This window comes from Polypterus senegalus, chromosome 11 (genome assembly GCF_016835505.1).
Source record: "Polypterus senegalus isolate Bchr_013 chromosome 11, ASM1683550v1, whole genome shotgun sequence".
NCBI classification, from domain to species: domain Eukaryota; kingdom Metazoa; phylum Chordata; class Cladistia; order Polypteriformes; family Polypteridae; genus Polypterus; species Polypterus senegalus.
The window spans coordinates 147515508-147528258 of NC_053164.1; positions in this window are offsets into that span (position 1 = coordinate 147515508).

Below are 12751 nucleotides of genomic sequence, written 5' to 3' on the forward strand. Positions count from 1 at the left end.
GCATACTAGTGTGGGAAATGGGACATACTTCCTACAATATTCTTTCACCTTATAAAATATATATGGAGAAACCTAAAGATGGCAGTTTACAGACTCTTCCCATTCCTTCCAACAGAGCTAGAGCGGATCTGCCAGAAAGAAAGAAATAAACCTCCCAAATCCAGGTGAGCAAAGCTTGTAGAGACTTACTCAAGAAGTCTCGAATCTGTAATTGCTGCCAAAGGAGCTTCTACACAGTACTGAATTAAAGGTCTGAATGCTTATATGAATGAGAGGTTTCAGTTTTTGAGTTTTAATAAATTTACAACCCTTTCTGAAAACATGTTTTCAGTTTGTCATTATGGGTTATTGAATACAGAATAATGGCTAAAAATGGCACATTTTAAGATTAAATCTACAGCACAATAAAGTGTAATAAATCCAACGCATGTAAGATGTCTCAATAAGAATGAAAACTAAAAATTACTCAGGAGGTACCCAAATTGTCCTACTTTGCCAGGATGAAAACACTGATAGGAATTCTACATGGTTTGAAGAAAGTCAATCTTGGATAAAAGAAGACTACAGGATTGAATGTGCAAAGTCATGTCGTATTTGCTTACTTGACCCAATTCAGACCATTTCATATTGAACAAATGAAAATAGCACTATACTGAAAACAGAGCATCAATATTCAGGCAAACAACTTTCAAAAAATTCAGTTTGAAAAAAAGAAAGTAATGAAGAAAAATAAGAGTAAAGTTTGGAAATTTCACAATTTGCTTTTTAAAACAGATTAATCTTTAATGTACCCTGGATCTCCTTTCAAAGTTGGAAATCACACACATACATTTTGACATACTGTACATGGCCTCATCTGTTGTGTGACTTTTATTGCCACATAACATTACAAAATCAGGTAATATGTTGGATCTTTGAAATAACAGACAATTAGTAGATGACCAAACCAATATAAAAAAGAAACACATAATAAAATGTACAAAAATCAGAGCAAAAAATCATACTTATGCTAGTGGCCTCTTTATTAGATACATATATCTAGTAGCAAGCCCATCAAATTTGTCAAGACATGGACTAAATGAGGTGGCACACATTGAATGCAGTGGGTTTCAGCGAAGACCTTTACTTCAGCCTTTACATTTTGTAGGTCTCCAATTTTGGAATTGCAAAAACTCAATCAATTTAATGTATATACAGTATCTCCTTATTTTGATGTTCTGTGTATTTCAATAGTGCAGGTATACTTAAAAGGACAAGTTGATTTGTCCCCATTCTCCTACAACATGTGTTTTTGTATGATGTGCATTTCTTTAAAGCTCATACAATTTTAATAGAACATTTGTAGGAATGCCCACAGACCCTTACAACATTAGTAAATGCCCTCAAGTATTATATGTTCCTTCTACAATTAAAACAGTAAAAAAAAAATTCTGCCACTTTAAGTGTATCTAGGGCAAGGTACTTGAGATTGTGTAATTGACTTACAATGACTAAAAAAATAGGGGGGCTGGAAATATTTTGTGTGTTGACCACAGGTCATGACCTACATTACTTTATAACCCACTCATTTGTTTATTATTACAAAATCCAAATTACAGCTTCAGTAATGTACTAAGGAAAATTTGATTACATTTTGCATAAAATCAACTTTCGGACATATTAGTTTTCATGCATAGTTTAAAACTGTACTCAAAAACATGTGTTATATTTAATATTTATTTTCATCTTTTTTTTTTTATTTTACATTTCACATTGAGAGGTCAGTTCATTATTGAAGCGTTTCCTCTTCACCAAACTGATTGCTCTGTTGATTACAGTACCACTGGTGCAGGCTGTGCTATTTAAAGCAGATACACAATAAATAGATCATAAAATTGTGCAATTCAAAAGATAAAAGGGTAAGACTTAAAACCAAGGTAGATTTGTATCCAGCATGCTAGTGAAGAAGAAAAGAAAACCACAAAGTTTACATATAAGCATACATACCAAAATGCATAAATGGTAACTGTGACACCCATACAGTTTATAAACTATGTAATAGAAATCATGTAGATTTCATAAGATAAATTAAAAAAAAATCTGGGGAAATAACATGAGCAGGATAAAAAACTCCAGTTACACACATTCCTTTGAATCATTAAAAGTCCACAAAGCAGAAACCCCGCGTGGATAGATATATTTGCCATGTTCAGGTGTCTTGCTATCTGACCACTTTCAAAAGACTATCTAACCTAAATTGATTTATCTTCACATACCTTTTAACGATCTTTAGCACAGAACTAACATATCTCCTTTATTTTCCTTCAGTTTCCGGATACACCGGTGTGTTCAGAAACTTACCCCATTAATTCCAACCTGTGATCTAAGTCGTCAATTTTTTTTAGCAAGTACATCAAAGTTCTTTTTCATTTACATGTACACATAAAACCAGGATAAGGCAGAAATCTGATTTTTTAAAAAGACTCGTTTATATGCGTATATGCACTTGAAGGGGCAAAACTATCCTATGTCATTACACTGCGCAAAACAGAGAGAAACGACTTTAGGGAATTTCAGCAGGTTTCACTACCACTGCCCAAACACATCTCACTACGGTGCGTTGTTCAACAATGGCTCAATCACGCAGCGAAGCGTCTATGATCTTTTCCTTAGCTTTTAACGGCTGTCTGGTGTTGTGCGTCTTCAAACTAATCACAACTGATCACATACAAGTTGTAATAATTAAGCTTGGATGCCTTGCGGTTACCACGTCATTTTCAAGTCGCCTTAATTTTTTGACTTATCCCCGTGCTGTTTTCTCCTGGAAGAACAAATTGTTTGGATCTTTTGGTCCATGAAAAAGCGTGCCTTTAATGTTTTAAAAATACGAAAGGGCGGAGGTATATTAACATTAAGCAGTTAAATGTTGTAGCGACTAAAAAGGGTGAACTCAAAAACAGGTGCTTGAAACGTGGTGTTCCAAAGATGGTGAGTTTATTCAAAACAAGCACTGAACAGAACAACAAAACAAACGTTCCCAGTCCGCTGTTTAGAGTCGCTAGGCACACCTCTAAAACAACGAAATTTCACCACTGTTGTCTTTTTCCCTTTTTGTACACTGCTCTTTTTAATTACTTTTTTGTTCACTTTCGAGGCTTCCTTTTTCCATCTCCACATCCACACACTCGCCTCCTTCGTTCGTGTCTCCTCCCCACCTGCGCACGCACCTTCTGGCTTTCTATGTAGTCATAGACACCCCAGAGCCTCTCCTAAACATAGTCAATAGAAAACATAAATTACAAGACGTCACAAAATATAACAAAAGAGCAATACAGTAGTTTCATTAAAGGATAAGTTCTGTAATTTTAAAGTCGAAGTTATTTTTCACAAATATGCTATATATGAATTTGCTGCATGAAACCTTGTTCTAAACTTTAATCGCTTTCCATACATAAAAAAATATCTTACTTGCGCTGGCGCTTTACAGTTCAGTTTATTTGGCACACAGGAAAAGCTTAAAAAATTACCAAATACTTTTCAAACGAAGACAGTTATCCAGTATTGAGATTACATGTATTGTAAAATAGTTTATACACATCATTTAAAAAAAAAAACATATCATGAGATTCAGGCATTTTAAAAGAAGCAATAGCTCAGCACTCAGTCTTTCTGTGCATCAATCCTGCATCCCCAGGGGGTGAATTGTTCCCGACAGACTAAATCACAGTAAACTTTACATGCCAGATCCCTTTAGGAATCACAGAAGGCAAGGATCCATAATTTACTGTTGTCTTGGCTTGAAAAATGGAAAGTTTTTTAGCTTTTGCTCCCAGCTCCATAAACACTGCTCACAAAAATTAAAGGAACACTTTAAAGAAACACATTATATACATCAGATCTCAATATGAAGTTAAATATCTATACAAATAACGACAGGGCAATGTCTTAGGAACAAAAGGATGCCAAGTCTTTTAATGGAAATAAAAGTTTTCTGCCTACAGAGGGCTCAATTGTGTAGACACCCTAAAATCAGAGTGAAATGAAGATGTGGCAGGCTAGTCCATTTTTTCAAAAACTTAATTTATGCTACTCAAAATGCTTTTCAGTATCTTGTGTGGCCCCCACGAGCTTGTATGCATGCTTGACAACGTCGGGGCATGCTCCTAATGAGACGACGGATGGTGTCTTGTGGCATTTCCTCCCAGATCTGTATGAGGGCATCCCTGAGCTGTTGTACAGTCTGAGGAGCAACCTGGCGGCGCCTAATGGACCGAAACATAATGTCCCACAGATGTTCTATTGGGTTTAAGTCAGGGGATCGTGAAGGCCATTCAATTGTTTCAATTCCTTCATCCTCCAGGTACTGCCTGCATACTCTTGGCACATGAGGCCGGGCATTGTCGTGCATTAGGAGGAAACCAGGACCTACTGCACCAGCGTAGGGTCTGACAATGGGTCCAAGGATTTAATCCTGATACCTAATGGCAGTTAAGATGCCATTGTCTAGCCTGTAGAGGTCTGTGAGTCGCTCCATGGATATGCCTCCAAGATCATCACTGACCCACCACCAAACCAGTCATGCTAAACGATGTTACAGGCAGCATAATATTCTCCACGGCTTCTTCTGACCCTTTCACGTCTTTCACATATACTCAGGGTGAACCTGCTCTCATCTGTGAAAAGCACAGGACGCCAGTGGTGGACCTGCCAATTCTGGTATTCTATGGCAAATGCCAATTGAGCTCCCCGGTGCTGTGCAGTGAGCACAGGGCGCAGTAGACATTTGGGCCCTCAGGCAACCCTCATGAAGTCTATTTCTGATTGTTTGGTCAGAGACATTCACACCAGTGGCCTGCTGGAGGTCATTTTGTAGGGCTCTGGCAGTGCTCATCCTGTTCCTCCTTGCCCAAAGGAGCAGGTACTGGTCCTGCTGATGGGTTATGGACCTTCTATGGCCCTCTCCAGCTCTCCTAGAGTAACTGCTTGTCTCCTAGAATCTCCTCCATGCCCTTAAGACTGTGCAGGGAGACACAGCAAACCTTCTGGCAATGACACGTATTGATGTGCCATCCTGGAGAAGTTGGACTACCTGTGCAACCTCTGTAGGGTCCAGGTATCACCTCGTGCTACTAGTAGTGACACTGACTGTAGCCAAATGCAAAACTAGTGAAGAAACAGTCAGAAAAGATGAGGAGGGAAAAATGTCAGTGGCCTCCACCTGTTAAACCATTCCTGTTTTGGGGGTCATCTCATTGTTGCCCCTCTAGTGCATCTGTTGTTAATTTCATTAACACCACAGCAGCTGAAACTGATTAACAACCCCCTCTGCTACTTAACTGACCAGATTAATATCCCATAAGTTTCATTGACTTTATGCTATACTCTGATTAAAAAGTGTTCCTTTAATTCTTTTGAGCAGTATATATACATATATATATCCAGGGGTGCACATAACATATTTGGTCTTGTTCTCTGGGAAGAACCTGGGGTTGTTGCTTGGTCCTCACTTTTTTTAAATACATTTTTCCAATGACCCACCTCACAGGATGAACACAATAGAGGAATACATGGGTAACCTGAGATCACATGTACTTTAATTTCAACTGAGAATGAATAAAACCAGTACAACAAAATATCTGTTCTTTAAAGCCCTGTAGTATGTAGCTTTCTAATGAAATGACTGCTTTTCAAACACTGAAAACCAAATGAAATGACAGCTTTTTAAGCACTGACAGCAGTAACTGCTATTTAAAAGAACCGAAAGTTATCTTATGTCATCATCATCATCATCATAACTTCCCTCCTGACTGCCTTCCTCTATTTCAAAAACAGTAGTAGATGCAGATGTACTAGGCCTGCTCTTTTCTCCCTGGTTCAACCTGCAATTAGCTGTTTGCATCCACAAGTCAAAAGCTTGATTTGGGTCAAAGGTCTCTGTTGTTAGACAACAGGATGTGCATTAGAGATGAGAGGTGAAAGTCTGATAGGCAGGATCTGTACTTATTTTTTATTATATTCAGATATGAAAATCCCCTCTCACATGCAGCACTGCTCAAGGGCAGTGTAAGGGACAACAGAAGGACTTTCTGAATGCTGGAGCAACTGCCTGGATTGCTTGTCTTCACTACATTCACCTGGTCATGCACAAAGGAGGCTGCCAGACATTTTTCTGCTTGCTTTAAACACATCCACTCTCTTAAAGTGGAGACTCTGTCAACAGACATGCTGGCCTCATATGTCTCAAGGATGTTACTAAGTATTGTGTTGCCAAAACTGTAGAAGTCTTTCATTTCAAGAGGCCAAGTTGTAGGATCAAAAATCAAAAAGTGATCACATGATTTGAAGGATTCATATCTGCTTTCAAACTCGTGAATTAGAGTTCTCAACACATCAGTTTAGTCCCTGTAAGCATCAACATGTGACACAGTCTCCTTCCTGTACTTACCCTCACTGTCCATCAGTAGTGTCAGCTGTCCAATAGCAACCATAAACTCATCTTTGCATTTACCAATAGTCAGATTCTCTTGCTGGAACCTGAGGGAGGTGAACTGTAAAATGTTCCCAAAATCAAGCATGTTGGCTAGAAAACAATGAAAATGCTCTGTGCAGATATGCTTTAGGCTACTGTCATCACTTGTTGCCACTTGAATCTGAATGGCTGGTAACATTCTCCATATTTTCAACAGAGTCTCCTGTCTCCATGCAGACCATCTGATATTGTTAAACTTTCCAAATTTGACAAAAGCAAAGCCTTTCTCCTCACAGATCTGCTTTAGTTGTGCAATTCGTTTTGCACCCTCTTTCTGTAAGTAAAAGCTTAGCAACTTCACCGTGAATTGATTAAATAACTCACAGTATGGAACCGTGCGATCAGCTGACTTGGCACAGTTCTCCAGGGTGTGGGTGGTGCACAGGATATGAACAAGGGAATCCCCAATGTCCACCATCTGACATAATTTTGGAATGACCCCGTTGTAAATTCCAACGTTGACAGCGGCTCCGTCAGTGCATACTGAGTCCAGCTTCATCATCCACTCTGCTAAACCACAAGTATGAAACAGTTGAACAAGTTCATCCACTATGTCCTGTGCTGTTCGATTGGCCCCCAGGTTAATTATTCCAAGGAAATCTGAACTGAATTGTCTGTTGCTGGACACAGAAACAATGTACACAATTTCCTGCTCCATTTTTGTTATATCTTCTGATCCATCGAAGAAGACATCCCAAAATTCAGCTGATTTCAGTTTTTCACTCAAATCTGAAGTTATTGTCTGTGCGATGCACTGCATGATACGCCCCCCACCTTCTCGAGAATGATAAGCGGTCCCAACGTTAACTCTAAGCCTCTTGAGAAGTGGAATATCTTCCTCATATGAACACATAGGACATGCATGTTTCACTTTGTGGAAGGCCAACAAAAAAAATATTACTCAATGCTTGCTGCTGTTCTTCAGTCAGCTTTTCTTGCCATCTGTCTATCAGACCACTGGGCCTCTGGTCCTGGATGTGCATGTTATCAACCACTTGCACTACTTTCTGGTGCTCTCTACTATTCGCATGCTTATCAAAAGCTGGATGATTGAAGTTTTTAGTGCCTGTATAAAAGGCACTGTTTTTATCTGCCACCGTGGGATTTTCACGGCATAGTTTGAACCACATTTCAGTGCAGGCATCATTCATTTGAAGTCAGCTGACCTCCTGCAGCCATTTTTCCAAGAACACACACTTCTTTTTGCAGTTCAGGTTCAGTCTGGTGTTTCTTTGAAGGTGGAGGAACACCAAAGTAATTGGTTAATGGAGCTTGCTTCTTGGACATTTTGATGAATGAAGAAAGTTATAAAAGCAGTAGCTCATACTGCAGTCCAATGTTTAGCACATATCTTTCCTAACAATTTTAGGTAGGCAAACACGCTTTACAACATTAGACCTGGGGTGCATTGTTTATATTGATAGGGTATTTGCACCTGCTTACCACTTATGTGCACCCCTGTATATATCCATCCATCCATCCATTATCCAACCTGCTAAATCCTAACTACAGGGTCACGGGGGTCTGCTGGAGCCAATCCCAGTCAACTCATGGCACAAGCCAGGAAACAAACCCCAGGTAGCCCACTGCAGCCTGTATATATCTTCTTATATAATACTCTACCATGGCTGTCCATTTGTCTGTCCAGGGCTTTAAATCACCTGTAGCTCGCAAACCATTTGAACTATTGACCTGAAATTTGGTACACACATACTACGTGATGTCTACTGTCCACTTTTGGGGTGATGATTGACCTCCAAGGTTATTCCTCTTTTTATTTTTATTTTATTGTAGAATCAACTCTTGGCAGTGGCCAGCAGGGCGGCCATGCGACACATGCGTATGGACACCGTTCTCATTCCCTACCACCTTTGCCATCACATTCCCTACCTCTTCATATGGTAAATCATTCTTGAGGCAGATTGAAGACTTAAGTGGCAGCTCAAGTGAAAAATTAAGGAAAACATACTTAGTAATTGCAACACAAACACTGACAATCAGTTTTAACACAAAAAGATTCAGACGAAAGAAGAGAGAAAGCAGGTCACTAGGGTGGAGAAAAGAAGAGTTGCTCAGGAAGCAGTAAGCGCATCAACCTCTGAGCAAATGAATGCTAAACGTACAGAGAGAGTATGAAAACTATGAATGCTCAAATGTTTTACATTTTCAGAATGCACTGAACAAAATTTCTCATGATAAATGCATACATTGGATGTTTGTGATGAAATAACTTCGACTAGAAATATACCAAACTTACCCTTTTTTAAACTGTGTAGACTTGCTGCCTGCACACCAAAGGGTAGACTCTAATAAAAACATCCATGGCCCTTACTAATTAGTCAAACAAGATAATGTAATGTGATATTGGTGCCTTGGTTGGCGCCACTCCGACACAGACTGACAATGGAGGCACATGTAAAATAAACAAAAAGACTTTTCATTTCTTCACCTGTGGGGCATGTCTTCCCAAGCACAACACAGTCCCAAAATACAAACAAAGAAAAATCACCCCAAACCACACTCTTCTTTCCTCCACTCCTTCCAGGGCGGCGTCAGCGTCCTCCCGACTCTGACACCCTGAGTAGTGGCTGCCATAGACATAGAATTACTAGACGCCCCATGACCAGCAGCATCGTACATCAACGTCACCATCATATTGCGAGTGGCACCGCTGTGGAGTTAAATAATGGATAAAGATTACTCACGCATGTGCTGTTTGGAGCTATGCAAACTGCTGTACGCTCCAAACCAGATCCCTGGGTATTACATTTCATAGGTAAGGCTTAAAAATTGTTTTGATTATATTTGGCCATTAGGAAATAATAATATAATAATATAATCTTAAGTTTAGCTACGCCAGGCTAAGCTAGCAAAGCTATGTATTTATGTGCTCAAGTGAGCCTCCAAACAACGTTTTGGCTAAACGTATTTAGTCACTAACTATGTAGATTGTAGCTGTTAACATTTCTCAAACTTTGAAGGTTTCCCAAAGAAATCCACCTCAGGAAGCAGTGGGAGGTAGCCCTTAGATGGGATTTTAAAAAAGCTCTCCTGTGATGTGTGCCATGCTAGTTTGGTAACAGATGCTGTACCGGCATCATATGATCAAAACTACCATTTGCTCACATTAAAAAACAAAGGAGGTTTGATGATTCCTTCTGAGGGTACTGTCAAGGTTGTAGCAGTGCTACTATGAGTTAGAACTGCATCTCCCAGCAGTCCCTGCAGGGGCTGTTGTGGTCAAAGGTGGTCAGAGGGGTTTAAAAGGAGGGCAAGGGTCCGATAGAAAAAAAAAGTGTTTTTCGTTGTTGTATTTTGTGTTCATTTACCTGTCAGAGTGCCTTCTGTTAATTCAGCCATATTTAATCACTGTGTCCTGGATTTTATTCGTTGTTGGGGTCTGGATCATCTGTCTACCTGTGTGCTGAGGACTGTTTGCAGATTCACGGCTTTCCCACAAGTATAGGAGCGCTCCTGAACCATCCATCCGTCATCACCCTTACAGTGTCTACCTGTAGGACTGTTTTTTCATACCCTTTCAACATACAGATCACTGGACTTACTCTTGCCATTTCTCATTACATCCAGTTTGGTATTCCATGGACTTTGCTGTGTGGTGTTTGTGATAATATGTTTAATGTAATGTCGCCGTAGGGTTACAGGGGTGGTATTATTGTTTTCATTTATATAATTTAATTTCATTATATTCTTTAATTCCTGTTAGCTCCCAGTGTGCTGTATTTTGTCTCTGTTTGTGAGTGTGTGCAGGTTGAGCCAAGGCTGGGAACGTCCCTGGGATCCACTATAAAAATAAATAAATCACCATCATCTTGACAGTGTGAATCTTAGCGGCACCTGACTGCTACAAGGTGGTTAAAGTAGCTTAGCATGTTATCTGACAGTCGACATTAGGGCAAGCTGTCAGTGTATCTTTGATCAATCAGTTTGTTTGGGCTGAGATTGGTTCAGATGATGTGTTTTTTCTCAAGGAGCACATTGAGGAAACACAGTTTCAAATTGACAACCATCATTTTATGCTAATGTCTTTAGTTGTGTCTGTCTTCCACAAACTAAGGCTGCACCATATTGCCAGACTGAATACTCTCAAATTACAGGATCTGAGTGAGCGAGAAGGAGTGTAAGTCTTTAGGAGATCAGTGAGGTAGAGGGGAGCAAGACTGTGGAGAGCTTTAAATGTTAAGAGCAGTATTTTGTATTGTATTCAGTAGTGAACATGAAGCCAGTGAAGTTGAGAGAGAATAAGTGTAATATGTTCAGTGGATTTAGAATAGGTTATTATCGTGGCAGCAGAATTTTGAAGAAGTTGTAAGCGATGGATACGTTTTTTTGGGATGCCAGATAGAATAGCATTACAATAATCTATACCTGAGGTGACTAGGGCATTAACCAATACTTCAGTACTGTCTTGCGTAAGAACAGGACGAAGAATAGAAATGTTTCGGAGATGGAAGAAGGCAGTCCGAGAAATGTTACTTATATGGGAGGAATTATTTAATAATAATAATAATAATTATCCATCCATCCATTGTCTAATCCGCTGAATCCGAATACAGGGTCACGGGGGTCTGCTGGAGCCAAGCCCAGCCAACACAGGGCAGGAACCAATCCTGGGCAGGGTGCCAACCCACCGCAGGACACACACAAACACACTAGGGCCAATTTAGAATCGCCAATCCACCTAACCTGCATGTCTTTGGATTGTGGGAGGAAACCCACGCAGACACGGGGAGAACATGCAAACTCCACGCAGGGAGGACCCAGGAAGCGAACCCAGGTCTCCTAACTGCGAGGCAGCAGCGCTACCACTGCGCCACCGTGCCGCCCATAATAATTATTATTATGGTTATTATTTAATAATTGCCATTATTAGTTTATAAATGAATATAAATAATTAAAGTTTAAATGGCACTTTTGTCACTCACAATATGGCGGATGCGCTGACGTGTCGTGTCGACCGGGCAACACAGTGAATGCGGCGTCTATCTATATATGTCTATGGTGGCAGCAGGCTCCTCTTATAGCCCACCCGAAAGTGCTGCAGGTGCTCGTTGACCTACTTCTGGCTGCACTTCCGGGTGTGGCTGTGCTCCCACCCAGATGGATTTGTTAAGCCATGCAGCTGTGTGCAGCTCCCCCTGGCGGAGGCCACGGAGCCCAACCTAGATGAGCTCAGGTGTTCCACAAAAGTGGCCCTGACGCAACCCAGGGGGGCTGCCAACAAAGGTTCCGAAGAATGTAGGGTAGCTCCAATGGCTTCTCTCCCGGATCTAGCGACAAAGGGGCGTCCCGGCCAGGCATGGGTCCACCACAGTAACAATCTTGCCATAAGTTAATAAATAGGTAGAACTTTATTTGTCTCCAGGGGAAGATTTGACATTTTTTACAGAAACTCTTGAAATAATTAAATATATATATACAGATAAGTAAATATATAAATATACACATAAATATTGGTCTGAACACACAATGGAATCACTTTAAAGCAAGAAAATTCATAAGAACGAAAAGTTCTGACGTGACTGTTACAGTCACAGTGAGGCATTATGCAGATATATTGCTGTTGGTATAGCTTCAAACTTTGAGTTCTCCTTTTAGTTTAACATGAGGTATTAACATTGTAGCAGCCCTTGGTTTCAATAGAATCGACACGCAGAGAGTCTCAGAATGATGTGTTCATCTTTATTTATGTCTCAAGCTTTGGCTCTTTATTGTAGTCACTACATTTTCACGAGCACCGTGAAAACTATAACAAAAATATAAACTTACATTTTTTTAACATTTACAAAGAAACAGAACAAATGAAACAGCATACAATTAATTGCGTACCTCACTTCACTTACCAAGGGGTGCAACAATTCTAAAGGTCACCATGTCAGAGATAGCGTTTGTCCTCACTGTTTCTTCACACTTCCAGTATTACGTTACGTTGTTACGTTCTCTAAGTGCAGAATGATTTTGCGGTCATTTACACTCCCACCAATTATGTTATGAGGAACCATTGACTGAATATAACATTATTTCTGTATAACACTAAATGACCTTTTAAGTTGCAAAACATAACTTTTGGATGCATAAAATGTATCAATAAATAACATGTCTGATGTAAGGGGGAGCCACCCAGTGCTTAAGCCGATCAACCACTTTCAACAAGAAGTACTAACTTCTGGATGGGTCGTTCAATGATTGAAAGTTTGGATGGTTGATCATGTGTTTTGGTTGAGT